This window comes from Corvus kubaryi, unplaced genomic scaffold (assembly GCF_017639235.1).
Source record: "Corvus kubaryi isolate FWS band 111438036 unplaced genomic scaffold, C.kubaryi_AGA036_p1.0 136, whole genome shotgun sequence".
NCBI classification, from domain to species: Eukaryota; Metazoa; Chordata; class Aves; order Passeriformes; family Corvidae; genus Corvus; species Corvus kubaryi.
This window is the reverse complement of record NW_024580670.1, coordinates 1,324,791-1,339,649: the sequence shown is the minus strand read 5'-3', so window position 1 is coordinate 1,339,649 and position 14,859 is coordinate 1,324,791. Positions and strand designations below refer to the sequence as shown.

The window sequence follows — 14,859 nt, the reverse complement described above, 5'->3', positions numbered from 1 at the left end:
TCCTTCCTTCCTTCCTTCCTTCCTTCCTTCCTTCCTTCCTTCCTTCCATGCGTACTTTCTTCCTTCCTTCTGTCCTTCCGTCCTTCCTTCCTTCTGTCCTTCCGTCCTTCCTTCCTTCTGTCTGTCCGTCCTTCCTTCCATCTGTCCATCCTTCCATCTGTCTTTCCTTCCTCCCTTCCATCCTTCCATCCTTCCTTCTGTCTTTCTTTCCATTTTTCTGTCCTTCCATCCTTGCTTCCGTTTTTCCGTCCTTCCTTCTTTCTGTCCGTCCTTCCTTCCTTCCGTTTGTCTGTCCTTCCTTCCATCCTTCTGTCCTTCCGTCCTTCCTTCCTTCCATCCTTGCTTCCGTTTTTCCATCCTTCCTTCCATCCATCCTTCCTTCCTTCTTTCTGCCTGTCCTTCCTTCCTTCCGTTTGTCTGTCCTTCCTTCCGTCCATCCTTCCTTCCGTCCGTCCTTCCATGCGTCCTTCCTTCCTTCCGTCCTTCCTCCCTTCTGTCCTTCCTTCCTTCCTTCCTTCCTTCCTTCCTTCCTTCCTTCCATTCGTTCTCCCTCCCTCCCTCCCTCTCATGACAGAGGGTATGGCTTTTTAGACACCACGTTGTCCAGGTCACCTCGGAGTAATGTCGAGAGGCTCCATATCCAGTTTGCCACATTCCCCTGGGACCGCCCACACCTCTGGGCTCACTCCAGCACTCACAACAGTGCCAGCCTCCCCATTACCCCCACACCACCAACTCGCCCAGCCATCAAATCCCCTCCCAGGAAACCACAATCACCAGAAACTCAGGCTTTTCAAACCCATCTCATACATTCAGCAGATGCTCACGGGTGTCCCCGTTTCACTTTTACACTGTTTATATACGTTCAAATTAACACACACATTCACCAGTAGTGGTTGAGTACAACACTCCTGCTCATCTTTCCCGCTCATGAAAAGAACATTTGAACAATTGTTCCCCCTTTGGCATAAAATTCAAATCAGACAGAGAAGTTCCCGTGTCTACTAGGAAACACACTTCTCAGTCCAGCAGTGTGCTGAGCCCCCGTACAACAGCACATCCTGACACCCTTCACAATCCGTTCCTAATATTTTGTTTTACAAATGGCGCATTGGTTCCTTCCCAATCGCTGTCCTGGCGGCCTCCCCCTTCCCTTTGGTCCTGTGGTTCCCTGCACCTTTTCCTGTCAGGGGTTGTAAAAACTGTGCCATTATCCTTGCCTGTAGCTTTACCTTCTCCTCATCCCTTCTTTCACATCTTTCATACACCTGATGTGCCTTCTAACCAGCTCCTGCAAGGGCCCACCCTGCAACCTCTCCAGCCCCTGCTCCCACTGCCTGTGGGCTCTCACCCTCCCACAGCCACCAAACAAAATCCCTTCATGGATCAGGCCAGGCTTTGGTGACACATTGTCTCTCATACCGTATACCAAAGCCGGTCCCTGTACCTTACACAGCACACCAGAGTTGGTTTTCCCTGTCCTGGAAGCCGGGAATCCAAAAGACTTGCAGCTGACCCTGTATTAGACTGCAGATTTTGAAGATAAGGCCAGTCCTCACTGTTCTTTACTGATCACGTAGCCTCCTGCTGCTATTTGCCTTAACCATATTTCTCCACACCCCCCTTTGACCAGTCCTTTCCCAAACCAACACCACACTGCCTGCTCGGGGTGTCCATGTTCCCCACACTGCCCACTCTCAGTGCCCATGTTCCCCACACTGCCTGCTCGGGGTGCCCATGTTCCCCACACTGCCCACTCTCGGTGCCCATGTTCCCCACACTGCCCGCTCTGGGTGCCCATGTTCCCCACACTGCCCGCTCTGGCCATGGATTGCCGAGACCCTTTCTTGGTGCCTCTTATCTCTGGGTGTCCATGTCCTTAACTGCCTCTGGGACAATGTGCAAACCATCTCAACATTCTCCCAAAGGACCCTCCAGAGGTATTTTGGGATCACCATCCCTACAGTCGAGGCCCATTTTTGACTTTCCTTTGCTGCCCACCCTGGGCTCCTGGCACGTGTTACTGCCCGAAGCTGTACTCACCGGTGAGATTTGCAGAGACGCTTCTCGACTTTCCCTTACTGCCCGCTCTGGGTGTCCATGTCCAGTGGTCCTTTGCTATGGACTCTTCACGGATTTGGATTTGTTCTGGGGTGTTTGTGGAGTGTCATCCCAGCCTTCTCCACCTGGATTTGGCTGAAAAACAGGATGGAAACCCTCTTATCTCTGATACCAATCCAATTTTTAACGCCTAACCCCAAACTTCCCTTCACTGTCTATCCCCCATGTAGCACAACCTGCCCTATATTAAGGCACTAATTAAAACAACTTGTGCAGCAATTTGGCAGAGCAGCGTTGATGGGCATCTATTTAGTGAAGAGCTCCAGTGTTTTCTCAACATTAATGAGTGATGGGAGACTCGTTGTGCCCTTTTCACAAAGGTCCTGCTCAAATCACTGCATTATCAGCCTTAATTACAGCGAGTTAATTTGCTGTTCCCTGCTTCCCAGATGTGTAGGCAAACATTCCATAGCTCACGGATTGGTGAGGGAGCCTCTGCAGCTGGCCAGGGGTGAGGGGACAGCAGTGCTGATGAATGGTTTTGCAGGGCCTTGCCAGCCAAATCCATCAGTGATTTGTGAATCCTCGTCCCCAGCTCTGTCATGGCCTTGTGTGCTTCTAGAAAAAAAAACCAAACCAAAACAACAACAATAATACTGATAATGATGAAGAAAAAATCCTACCACCGCACAGGATGTGTTCTTTACCAGTCCTGTGGCCCTGATGTGTCTTTTGGGATTCCTGCCAATGCAGAAAGATCTTCCAGCTATTTCTTGGTCCTGTCCAGCTAAATCATTCCCCATTCCAGTTCTGCTGTGTGAGATCCCACACATTTTCCATCTTTTCTTGTCCTTTCTGTGCCCTGGCTAACAGCAAATGGCATTGTGGAAAATCACAGGATCCCAGAATGGTTTGGGTGGGAAGGACCTTAAAACTCGTCTTGTTTCACCCCCTGCCATGGGCAGGGACACCTGTCCAGGCTGCTCCAAGCCCCAGTGTCCAGCCTGGCCTCGGGCACTGCCAGGGATCCAGGGGCAGCCCCAGCTGCTCTGGGCACCCTGTGCCAGGGCCTGCCCACCCTCCCAGGGAAGGATTTCTTTCCAATATCCCATCTAAACCTGCTCTGACAGTTTGAAGCCATTCCCCCTTGTCCTGGCATTCCAGGCCCTTGTCCAAACTCCTTCTCCATCATTCTTGTGGCTCCCTTCAGGGAAATCTCAAGTCCAGTTCACCTTGGGAGAAGGAAACCCCGCTGAGACATTTCTTGTTGTAAGTTCAGTGATTGTTTGATGAATTCCCTCCTGGGAGGGAGCAGAGCCCTCCTGGAATCACCTCCCTGTGGGGACGGTGACCCTGCCTCTGGTGCACAGCCACCCACCCAGGAGGAATTTTTAGGGTTGGTTTTTCGCTGTGGTGGGAGGAAGATGCTCACCTCTCCAGGCCAGGGAGATGCTGTGCTTTGCTGGGGGCAGAGCGGCCACAGCTCCAGAGCAACCCCAGCTCCCGAGCTGCAACATGGAGCTCACACCTCGGGGAAAATCCAGCCCTGCCACGAGGAGCCAAAGGCGCTGCCCCTGCCCTGTGCAGCACCTCCTACAGGGAGCTCAGGCTGACAAAAGTCCAATAATTCACATTTATAGTCACTTTCCATTCCCTATTTGCAAGCCCCAAAGTATCTGTACGCTGAATTAATTGGCAATAAATGACAGATGTGTTGCTGCAGGGCCCAGGGCTGCGGCTTGAAGGGGCTTTTCCCCAGGCTCTGGGTGTCAGGCAGGCAGGGGGTGGAAAGCTGAGGGAACAATGACAACTGGCTGCTTTTTCCTGTTTTCCCCCTGTTCTGGCAAGAAGTCCTCTACATCTTGTAAGTATTCCCAGGGGAGAGGATGAGTGCTGTAGTCAGATTAAGTCAGCATGAGGAGAATCACATTTTCCGAGGGGTTCTGGGAGGCTGTAGCTTATTATAATTATCCAGAGGACACAGCCAAATTGTTTAACACCCTGTGAGTGTCAGAGAATGAGCTGCGAACTCAAAACATGAAGACACAAATGTTTTGGAATAGCAGGCTATTCCAGACTTTTTCCAGAAATGGATGCCCCGGTTTTGGAAAGGGGCTTTGTAAGGCTTTCATAAACCTTATTTAAAAGTGAATTTTGAAAATGCTTTCAAATAGTTACTGGGACTCATCTATTGATAATCATGCTAGTGAAAAATGAGAATCAGAAGAAATCGGAGTTTTCCTGTGCTCTGGGAAGGGTGTAGGGAGGAGGTGGAAGGGATCCTCGCACTGTAGCCTGATTGGGAAACCACGAAGTACTTACCAAGGTGATAACAAAAACAAAGGAAAAGGGCTCGCAAGCTGTGCAGGCTCTCATCTTCTCCCTTTCATGAAGCGCAGAGAAGGAGCGGAGCAGAAAGGTTGCAGGCTTCAGTAAATCCTAATTATCCCTTGATCATGCCCGCAGCAGGGATGAAGTTTTCAAAAGTGCAGTTTCTGCAGTAATTCCGGAAATCTGGCTCTGTGGTTCCCCGGCCGCGGGGCCAGACTCAGGGCTCCAGAGATGTGCAGTGCCTGAAAAACCAGATTGTACCAAAAATCTGCTCCGATTTCTGCCACTCCTTGAGCTGGAGGAAAGCTTTTTTCGCCTCCCTTTTCTGCCCTGCCCCAGGCAGGAAACCTGTTCAGTGCAGGCAGTGTCAATAATCCTGTTTATTTAGCCTGGGATATAAAACTCCTCATTATTTCTGGTTTTGCTTTTTTTCTTTTTTTTTTCCTTTTTTTTTTTTTTTAATCCTCCTCCTTTCTTTAGCATTCAGGAAACTCAAGAGCAATTTAGAACAAACTCCGACATTTCTGTCAGAGGACTGAAGCTCTGAACTCTTCGTCTCTTTCTCCAGGTACTTGAATTCTCTGGGAATCAGCGCCCATCGCCTGTAAAATGGATGTTTCATGGGTTCGACTGCAGTTCCCTCTGTTCTGGGTGGTTCAGCTGCCCCAAGTGCTCCGTGTTCGCAGCAATGTGGATTTTAGGAGGAACGGGGAGATGAGAGATTCGCTGTGCTCGGGCAGCCGAGGCGGGGATGGAATTCCCTGAGCTCTCCCTGCTGGAGCCCTTGGATTTCTGGCTTCGTGGTGCTTATTCCCAGGCAAAAGGCACTGAGACCCAGGCATCCTCTGCCGTCCTCGCCATCCTCTTCAAAGATCAGCTGCTCAGGCACACGGAACGTTCTCTCTTTGTATTAAAAAGAGAAAGTTTTTTATTAGAAAAAGCAAGTGGTTTATATGAATTTGATTCCCCAGGTTGCCCACAGAACACAGCTGACTGAGATAAAAGTGCATCCTCCGTGCCCCCAGGGCCCACATCCCTCTGCCCAGCCCCGGTAAGGAATAGCCCATAAAAATAATGGCATTGGCATATTTTTTACAGTAGGAATTGCACAGAGTGGTGGATTGGGCTGGCTCCAGGAGCGCTGGATACTGTTCCCCATCTCCACTGGTTTCTTGCTTTGTTAGGCACCTCGGTTCCATGGGATTCCTGTGGCAGGAGTAAGATCGTGCCCAGTCTGGCAGCACCAGCTCCAGCACTAATGGGAGCAGTGCTCTGTGCAGGGCTCTTGATGAGGTTGGGTTTATTTACAGTCAGTGAAGATGGAAACAAACTGAAAAACCACCTGGCACTCTTTCCACAGGGTTAAATAAATACATTCACTGCACACTTAAATGCAATAAACACGTACAAACACAGTTAACACATGGGATAAATACGAATTATCTCTGTCCACTGACTCCTTGGATGTCCAGGGAGTGCAGGCAGCTACTCAGGGAGCATCAGCGCAAATAATACAAGTATTATTATAATTATTAGAGCAAATAATTACAAGGGCAGCGAGAGGACAAGGGAGAAACGTCTCAAACTGACAGAGGGCAGGGTTAGATGGGATACTGGGGAGAAATTGGGTTGGATGAAACAACCAGCAGCAGTGCCAGCTCCTGGGCTGCCTGGAGAGGGAGGCACAGCCTCAGGAACAGCAGAGCCCGTGGAGGCAGGAGCCGAGCCCTTTCCCAAATCTCTGGGATGAGATTTGTGTGGCCGAAAGAGCCTGTTGTGGGTACTCACCTCAGGCAGTGCGTGTGCAATCCCTTCCCTCTGCCCCCCCCGGGACTCCACACCATGCAGGCTGATTCTGGCCAGTTTCCCCCTATCCAGCTAAAACAGGTGCTGGAATTGTAGGAATTGCCCCCTTTTCTCCACAGTGACCAGTTCTGACCAGTTCAGCCGTTTTAAGGTTGTTCTCCAGAGCTGTGACAGCAGAGCTGAGCAAGGAACATCCTCACCCCAGCTCTGCCTCCGGTGTCCACAGCTGCAGCCAGAGGGAACGAGATGAGATGAGATTCGTGGGCAGCAAGGTGAGGGAGGTTTGTGAGGGCAACTTAATGGAAAAAATCAGTGCTCCGTGTGTGGTTATGTCCTGCTGGTCCTTTGATAATAAAAGGAAAAAGCAGAGCTTTTACATGGAGAAGAAAAAGGAAATGAAGGCAGGTTTGAGCAGTAAAGATGACTTTTTAAAATAAAAAAATTTGTTGAGATCAAAATATTTTTGCTCAGTAATTAGAAATTTCATTTTTCCTGTAGCTAATGGTGTTTGTGAGGCAGTGCCTTGCTGGGTGATTTTTAATTAAAGGCTAGGACATGGAATCAAGCTCCAAAACTATCTTCTGTTTATGCCCATCCATTTTCTTGAGTCTTTCTGGAGATAATGAATCCTGCCTCCCTTCCTCACTGTCAAATTTGAGTTCGACCTTTTTGCTTGTAAATAGATTAGAAAAAATTAATCCCAGGCTGTAATAAGGTCTTTCATTATGCTGTGGGGAAGGTTATTCATGCTTTTAAGGCTTGTTCCAACCTAATAGGTGTGAAAGGAAGAGCACTTAAGCTCTCCACTGCTGACAAGGATGTTGCATCTGAGAAATGAAAGTCATGGTGGGTTCATCTCGCCGCTGTTATTTAAGATGAATATCGGCACCACATGCATGAACTGGAAGATATATCTTTAAAGATAAAGGAAGCAGGTTTTCCACTGGTTCAGACAGAATTACAGCTGCACATAATGGAGGGTGAGGAAAAGTGGGGAATTGGGAGTTTCCTTCCCAGCCAGTTTCTGGCAGCTGATGCAACCAGCTGGTGGGTGCCTGTTTGCAGCAGCTCAGCTTCTTTTGTCATTTCTCCCAAAATAAGTTAAAGGATCTCTCTAATCTCAGCTGATCAGAGTGATTAAAGCTGAAGGTGAGAGACGCTGGTCCGTCCCTCTGCAGAAACCAGCGCTGGATGGGAAAGGGAGCGATGGGCACAGGAAAACAGGGAAAGTCCCAAAGGGCAGCGTGGGCTCGTGGCCACCCTGAACCGGGGGAGATCTGGTTTTCATGGAGTGGGAAATGTCTGTGTGCTTGGGAAAGGGGAGCGCGAATCTTTTAGAGAGGACACCTTGCACTGGGAGGGCAGCACCGGCTTTTGGCTTCCGGATTCTGCAGTAAAAGCCTGGCTTGGGGTGCAGAATGGACTGATGGTGTCACCCCTGCTACAGTAACTTATAAAAGCCGGTAAAGCCAATTGCTGCCCCAGGGCAGGGGGAAGCTGAGAGGAGTGGAAGAATTAGTGACAAATGTGAAAAACCGTAGCCTGGCTAAGCCTGGCTTGGTTTGGTCATTGTGACTTCCACTAGCACTTCTTGTTTCCTTCACAACTGTTCTTTTAAAAAAGATAATCGTCCTAAACTGTCTCCTCGAAGGAGAAAGGAAAGGCGCCCTTAACATAAACGTGATCTTGTCTCCCAAAACAAACCCCAGGTTCTCAATGAAAGCCATCAGTAGCCACTCACCACCCATTTAACCCCTTTTGTTGGGATCTCTCTGGGGGAAGCTGCAAAGTGTCTTTGGAAAGGTGAAGTCTCTGCTGACTCGGCTGCTCGGTGTGTTTTAAATTGGTGTGAGACGGTGCCTCCGCTGCTTCGGGGATGAGCCTCGTGTGCTTTGCTGGGGATTAATAACGTCACTGCCCAGGGAGAGGAAAAAACAAGCCCTGCTTTATCTGGGGTAAGAAATGTATTTACGTCTTAACTGAGTTGTTTGGGTGTTGCTTAAATTATAATGAGTAAATTGAGGGTGCTTTATTAATATAATTGATGTCACCAAGTGGAATTTACAGTTACTGAAGCAGTGATAAGAAGTAACTTATAAAAACCAGACAATACTATATAACCTTTGAGATTAGATGGGCTTTAATGTCGCTTCCAACCCCAACCGTTCTACGATTCTCTAACCTTTGAGTGATTTGCTGACAATTTGCAGGCATGCCACCCTCTGGATAACCGAGATGTGCAGTCCTCGGACAGGAACAAACCCTGTGGAAGTCAGAGCTCCCAGGACAGGCTGGGTGCCGCCACTGCCCTGTGTTTGTCTCAGCTTACACAAACATTCTGGCTCCCAACTGCGCCCGGGTTGTTGCTGTCTGTACCACCCTTGCAGCTGCGGACAATGAGCCCCAATTAGGCTTCTACCCCAGGGCAAAGCCTGAGGGGTGGCTGAGCCCAGACTTGAGCCCAGACTTGAGCCCAGCTGGGCTCGACCCAAAGTCCAGCTTGTCCTCTGCTCCTGTTCTCCTCGCTCCACACTGCGGCTGGGTTCTATTTATACCCACATTACTTGATTCATTACGAAATTTCTTTCCTGGCAGGGTAGGCATCTATCATTAAATCAAAATCTGTCTTGAAACAGAGACTCCAACTTCAAAGCCTGCGACTGCTTTCCGTGGAGCTCTCCTTGCTGGTTGCCTGGGAGGCTTATTTGAAATTATGCACGGAGACGGGCAGAGAGGAATGAGTTCCAAAGTCGTCATAATTATGCCCTTGAGTGGGCGAGACTTGGAAACGCTCGGGTGCAGGAGGCAGCAGGGAGAGGAGAAGCTCCATCCCTGCGCCGCCAGCACCCCCGGGGAGAACCAAAACCCCCAGGGATGCTCCAAACCCTCTGTGGACACTTCCCACCCTCTCTGTCTGCAGACCACCCAACAAGCCCTTGCTTTGTATCAGCTTTCCTTATCATCTCTCGCTGATTGGAGAAGGCCGGTGGGTACAGAGATAACAAAACAGTGCTGACAGAGTGCCCTTTACAGCCCTTTGCCAAAAACCTCCTTGCTTTGTTACTACAGCCTGGAATCTCAGCCACGCGGTGCTTAAAAATACTATTAAAAGGCCATTTTGCCTTGAAACATTGTCACTTTTATAGCCTTAAACATCCAGGTCTGTGCGTTTCGGTTCACGTAATCACGACGCAAGGAAATGGAAAGTGATTAAGCCTGAGACAGACAGACAGAGAGTTTTCCAGCGTCTGGGAGAATTCGGTGCCTGGGTAAATGCAGCTCAAAACCCCATCGGGTGGGGCTTGGGTCAGGAGGGTTTATTCCGAACAAGCTTTACGGAGCACGGGAGCTCTGCTGTGTGCTCCAAGGCTTTTTCTCTGGGATAACGGGGGTTGGCTGCCAGGAGCCGGTCCTGATGTGCTCTGTGTGTGTTTCTGAAGGGATGACGCTCCTGACTTGGGGGATTTGTTGGGGAAGTGTTGGTCCATGGGATGCGAACCAGAGACTTCCCGTGGCTCAGCGGGAGCTCAGAGGCAGCGTTTGGTTCAAGGTTCAAGTCCATTCCTCCCCCTGCTGCGGCGCCTGGGAAGCTCTGCACAAAAGCAGCTCCAGGTTTTGTTGTTGGGACATTGATCCTCAGCTCCCTGCAGCGGGGCTGGCGGTGCCAGGGGATGTTGGCAGCTTTGGGTGCTTCTTTTGTGCTTCTGAGCTTGCTGTGGGAGCAGCGATGTGAGGGGAGATGGGCAGGTTTGGGGACTTCCGAGGTGTTTTAAAAGAACCATTAATGCTGTGCAGAACAGCGCCGTGGCTGGGGACCGTGACACTGAGTGAGTGCCCGTTATCTCCCAGATAAAAAAGCACCACAGACCACTCCTGTCAGGGGTTTTTGATCCAGCCCAGCCTGCAAATCCTGCAAGCTCCTGATGCCATAAAGATTTTTTGCCTTTGCCTTTTCTTTTATGCCGGTTATACCTTTCATAACTTCTATATTCTCAGTGCTTTTTGCCTGCATTCTTGGACTCGGTTGTTCAGCCCGGAGACTCAACATCTTAGAAGCTTCCTAGTTAGGGATCAATGTGCCCCAGACCCCAAGGTCCTCTCCAGAACACATTCTGGAAACTAAGATAGAACCATCCAGGAGAAGGCTCCTTAGGGAGGGGGGCTCACTCGAGCCTCTCATTGGGGAATCTTTGATAGATCTGCTAATTAGTAACACCTGTAATGAGATACCCGATCTTTTGGGGTGGGTGTTTGGCGGAGTGCATTTCGGTGCATTTGACCTGGACGTGTGCACCTAAGGATCCTTACAATAAATACCAAGGTAAAATCCCTTTTCCCCTTCTAACTGTGTTTGACTCTTGATTTTAAGACCAGGAAAAGGCATCACTCCGTGTAGAAGGGAAATGCTGTGAAATCTCTCCTTAGGCCAGCAAAGGGGTTGTAGCTTGCTGATACAACATGAACCTTCTGTGTACCTGTGCTTTCCTGTTCACAATACACCTGTGCCAGCACAGAGGTTAACAATGGCTCTGGATCATAATGGAGGGCACTGCTGGGTGCCTTCCCCTCGCTGATCTGCTCCCTCTCCTTGTGGAACTGGGGAACTGTTCACAGATATCGAGGGCTCATTAATTTAACCAGTGATCCAAAATGTATTTTTTAACGTATACAAGCCTTTATGTGTATTGTTAACTGCCTGCTGTAACTGTGTGTGTACACGTTTAATTTGGTTTCCATGGAATCACAGAATGTCCTGAGTCCAGGGTCAGGGTCACAGGGCCCATGGAAGCAGTTCCACGATTTTGCTGGGAGTTTGTGTTGCTGATAAACATTGGGTTTCCTGCAGCAGTGTGGCAAAAAATGGAATGGCTCTATCATATTTTCAGAGACTAATACACAGTCAGACACTGTCATCTAATTAATGTCTACTTAATTAGGCTCAAGTGAATGATTTCAGGCCATGAAGCCCAGTGGAGGTAGAGTTGATAACAGAGTTGTTTAGAAAATCCAGGGTGTCCGAGTTTGCCTGACTCCATCTCCTCACAGCACAGATCCATGAAATCACTCTCCATAGGCAGGGATAAGGAGTGCCTGGCTCCTTCAAATGATCCCTGCTGATTCATGAGTCAATTCTCAGCTAATACTAAAGTTATAAGATATTTATTCACTCCTGGCTACTTGGGCTGTCCCCAAAGTTCACCTTGGGGGATTGTGCTCTCACTGAAGGCTTTGATAAAAAATTGAAATGCCCTTTTTGTTGTCCTGCAAGTCATTATGTTCACCTGATAAAAATGATTTCAGACCTAACTCCACCCATTAATCAAAAAGGTCAGTACAATAAATAGTTTTTATCTTGCCTGCCAGAAACCTTTCTTCCCCGTGGTCTTAGGAGCTGAGTGCAAGAGAAGATGTAGACGAAGAATAGGATCTCAAAGAGTGGCTGATCAATGCCATCCAGAGACATGAATTATTGTTGAGAACGTAGGGGAGAAATGGAGTGCTCTGATGCCAGGGAGAGGCAATATTGCCTGAGTTTTCAACCTCCAGGCACTAAAGGGGAATGAAGTAGCTTCATTCATCTTAATAAATTTATGTCCAGCATCTGGTTCTGAATGAGATGGATTTTGCTTTTCTGGAGATCTATAGGAGTGAGAATATAGAGATATAAAATATGTATATATCCCCCACACCATTGCTTTCATAAACCTGACACTCCTGACTTTCTCCAGTGTGTCTGGTTGCAAAGCTGGGCTCAAGATGGAGTTTTTGCTCCTGGGCTTTGCACTGATTATCCTGCCCAGTGCTGACTGAAACCCTCCCAGTCCTAGAGCTGCTGCAGCCCCTGGTTTACAGCAGGGTTTGGCAGGGATGTGTTCCTGGGACATCTGACACTGCTGGAAACATGGAATTGGCTTCCCTGGGAATCTGCACCTCCTCCTCCTTCTGTGGGCTTTGTCCTGTGCTTCTTTAATGTTTGCTCATCTGCAGTGCCCCCCCCCCCCCCCACCTCCATTTCCCCGGAATTCCTGGAAGGCTTTAGCAGTTTGGATATGCAGAATACCCAGCCGTGGCTGCCCTGATGGGACGTGTGAGCTGGAGGAAGAACGAGCTACTGCAAATGTCATGAGAAGATAAAATCCCTCGAGTGGCATTTACCTTTGTGATTATTCCCTCTCACCCCTGGCGCGGGGTGGACGTTTCCATTACGGGTCTGTGTGTGACAAAGAGGAGTTAGATTTGCACTGCAAATGAATTTTCAAATGTCCCCACATCCTCTCCAGGAGCGGCTGTGCTCTCCCGACGCGGTGCCTGCCACCCCTCCTGGAGCACCACCTGCAGCCTCTCCTCTCTGCTCAAATGCCTCTCCAAATATCTGCTCTGCATCCTAAATCCTGAGGAACAGCAGCAAAACCGAGGCCACCCACAATATCTGAGGCAGATCTCAGCCTTCCTCGCCCGGCTGGGTGTCCCTTCATCCCCTAACAGGGTAACAAATCCAGTGCTGTGCTCAGGGCTCCAGCACGGAGTAACTTACTCAGAGCAGAGGAATCAGGATGTGTGCAGGTGTCCTGATGGATGCAGCGCTGCTGTGGCTGTACCCAGGTTATCTGAGAGCAGCTTTCTGCTGTGAATGTAAAACACCAGCTTGCACTGAGCTGTTGAGGAACAGATGGGGTTTTTGCCATGTGACGCAGCCTAGAAAACAGATTTGATTTAGTGCACCATGCCTGTCTGACTTTTAAACTTGTATTAACAGGATCTCAGGAAGGAAGACTCCACATAATACCCTCAGCTAACAGAGCACTGGGCAGGAGGTTACGGAGCTCTGAATATTATCAATTAATTCTACTTTCATTCCAGAGGGGCAGATGGGGATGAATATTTATTTACTTTGACAGCTTTTATTAGAGGGGAAAAAGGTCTTCATTATGTGTTTTGATTTCACAGCACAATCAAGGAAATTAGTACAATGTATAAAACAGTAATTAAGGCCGTTAGATTTCTGAACTCACACTGACACGGGAGATCTTCCCCCTGTGCAAAGCTGCTGCTTTTCCTTGCAGTGCTCCTGGCATTCAGGCACCGAGATTATTATGTAATGTCAGTTCATCTCTCTTCAAAATGGATTTTGCAGGTTTAACCACTTATGAGCCATCTGCAGGTACCCCAGCCTTGCAGCCTTGGGAAAGGCTCCATGCTCTGCACTAATTACCTGAGTTTTGGGAGCTCTGTCCAGACCTGCCAGAATAATGGCCAGTTTACAGATGTTTGATGTGGGGAGGCCAGTGGGTTTTTACATCGAGGGCTGATCCAGCTGGGCTGAGATAAATGGAGGGATTGCCCCTGCCTTTGCCTGAGATGCTCGTTTATTGGGTTTTTTGGGGATCCCTGTGGTTCCTGGGCTTGTTTTGCAGACCTCATGTGAGAAATTCCTATGTGGTTACACAGGCACTGCTCAAAGGGCTTCAGACCCAGCTGAATACGTGGTAAATATATTAAGGTAGACAATCTATATTAATTATCTAATATATTATGTATATATTTATTAATTAGATAGCTTCCCAACAGGAAAAATGGTGTTTTAGCAATAATGTTGGCAGCTGGAATCAGACAAAATAGGAAATTATCACTGTAAAAAAGAGAGAGTCGAGACCAGATCCTTTATTCTTTTGGACAGTGTCACATTGGGAAAGCACCGTATGTGGTTTTTAATGTTGCAGTGAAGTGGGAGAGAAGAGGAAGAGTGGATTGCCCTCGATTTGGCAAATCACAGGGCACCAGCATGACCTGTTTTTACAGCTGAGAGCCTTCGGCCTGCAAAGTTCTTGTTTAAAGACTTTATCTCACTGACCAGATGGTGCAATTTGTCTGCCACGGACATTTGGGAATATCTGCTGAATTTTGCATAAGGACAAGTGTTTTAATCATCCAGTGTCTTGCTGTGCAAATCTCATTTGTCTGCAGTGACCAACTGTACTAGTTTGAAAAACAAACCAGTGGGAGGCACTAAGTCAGAATAACAATTTAATGGAAATTAAAGAAAAGGGGAAAAAAAAGGTAAAAGAAAACACTGTCAAACTGACAGAGTCAAGGTACAACCTGACACCCTGTTAGGCAGGGTGGTGGTAGCAGTCTGGTAGAATGGTGGCTGCAGTCCTCTGAAGCGGTGATCCTGTAGTAAAACAGTCTGCTCTTCCTCAGGAAGTCCAATGGTGGCTGTGTAGCTCCTGTCCTCTGGAAATCCAGTGGGAAGCCGGTGTCTCTGGTGTTCAGCCTCAGATTATATCCACGATGGGATGCTTGGTTCCTCCCTCTGGGCGGAGCATCTCACAATGGGGTAACGAGTCATGAGGCCAAGTGTTGATTAGGCTCATTAACAGGAGAATAGTCCGGAGGGAGTTATCTCTGAGTCAGGCGGCAGGACAATGATGGGCAATTAACAGAAAGATAGTCTGGGGGGAGGAGGCAAGGAAACACTGCCCCACCTGGTTTCAACGGCTCCTGAGGATGGTAATAGAATACACTGCAACCCAGGACACCAACTCTTCTCTCATCCCTGGCAATCCTGGACCTGTTCTGTGGGGGCTTTTGTACAAGCCCTTCCCATCCCTGTTTTCTTATTGTCTGTCCCTTGGGAATTTCTTTGGGTTTAACTCCTGT

At 48.7% G+C, this 14,859-nt stretch overlaps 1 long non-coding RNA gene across 3 annotated transcripts in view; it reads right to left on the bottom strand.

The window, feature by feature from the left end:
• Window positions 1-12,842, bottom strand: part of LOC121657516 — a 16,257-nt gene extending 3,415 nt beyond the window's left edge. Inside the window, exons 1-4 of one of the 3 annotated variants that reach the window (XR_006013659.1) lie at window positions 12,734-12,842; window positions 4,384-5,295; window positions 2,539-2,679; window positions 492-2,196 (exon numbers count right to left, since the gene is read on the bottom strand). This is a non-coding gene — a long non-coding RNA (uncharacterized LOC121657516). Of the gene's footprint in view, window positions 1-491; window positions 2,197-2,538; window positions 2,680-4,383; window positions 6,615-12,733 lie in introns of those variants that run through there. The other 2 variants (XR_006013661.1, XR_006013658.1) reach the window with 2 other exon arrangements.
• Window positions 12,843-14,859: the final 2,017 nt, after the last annotated feature.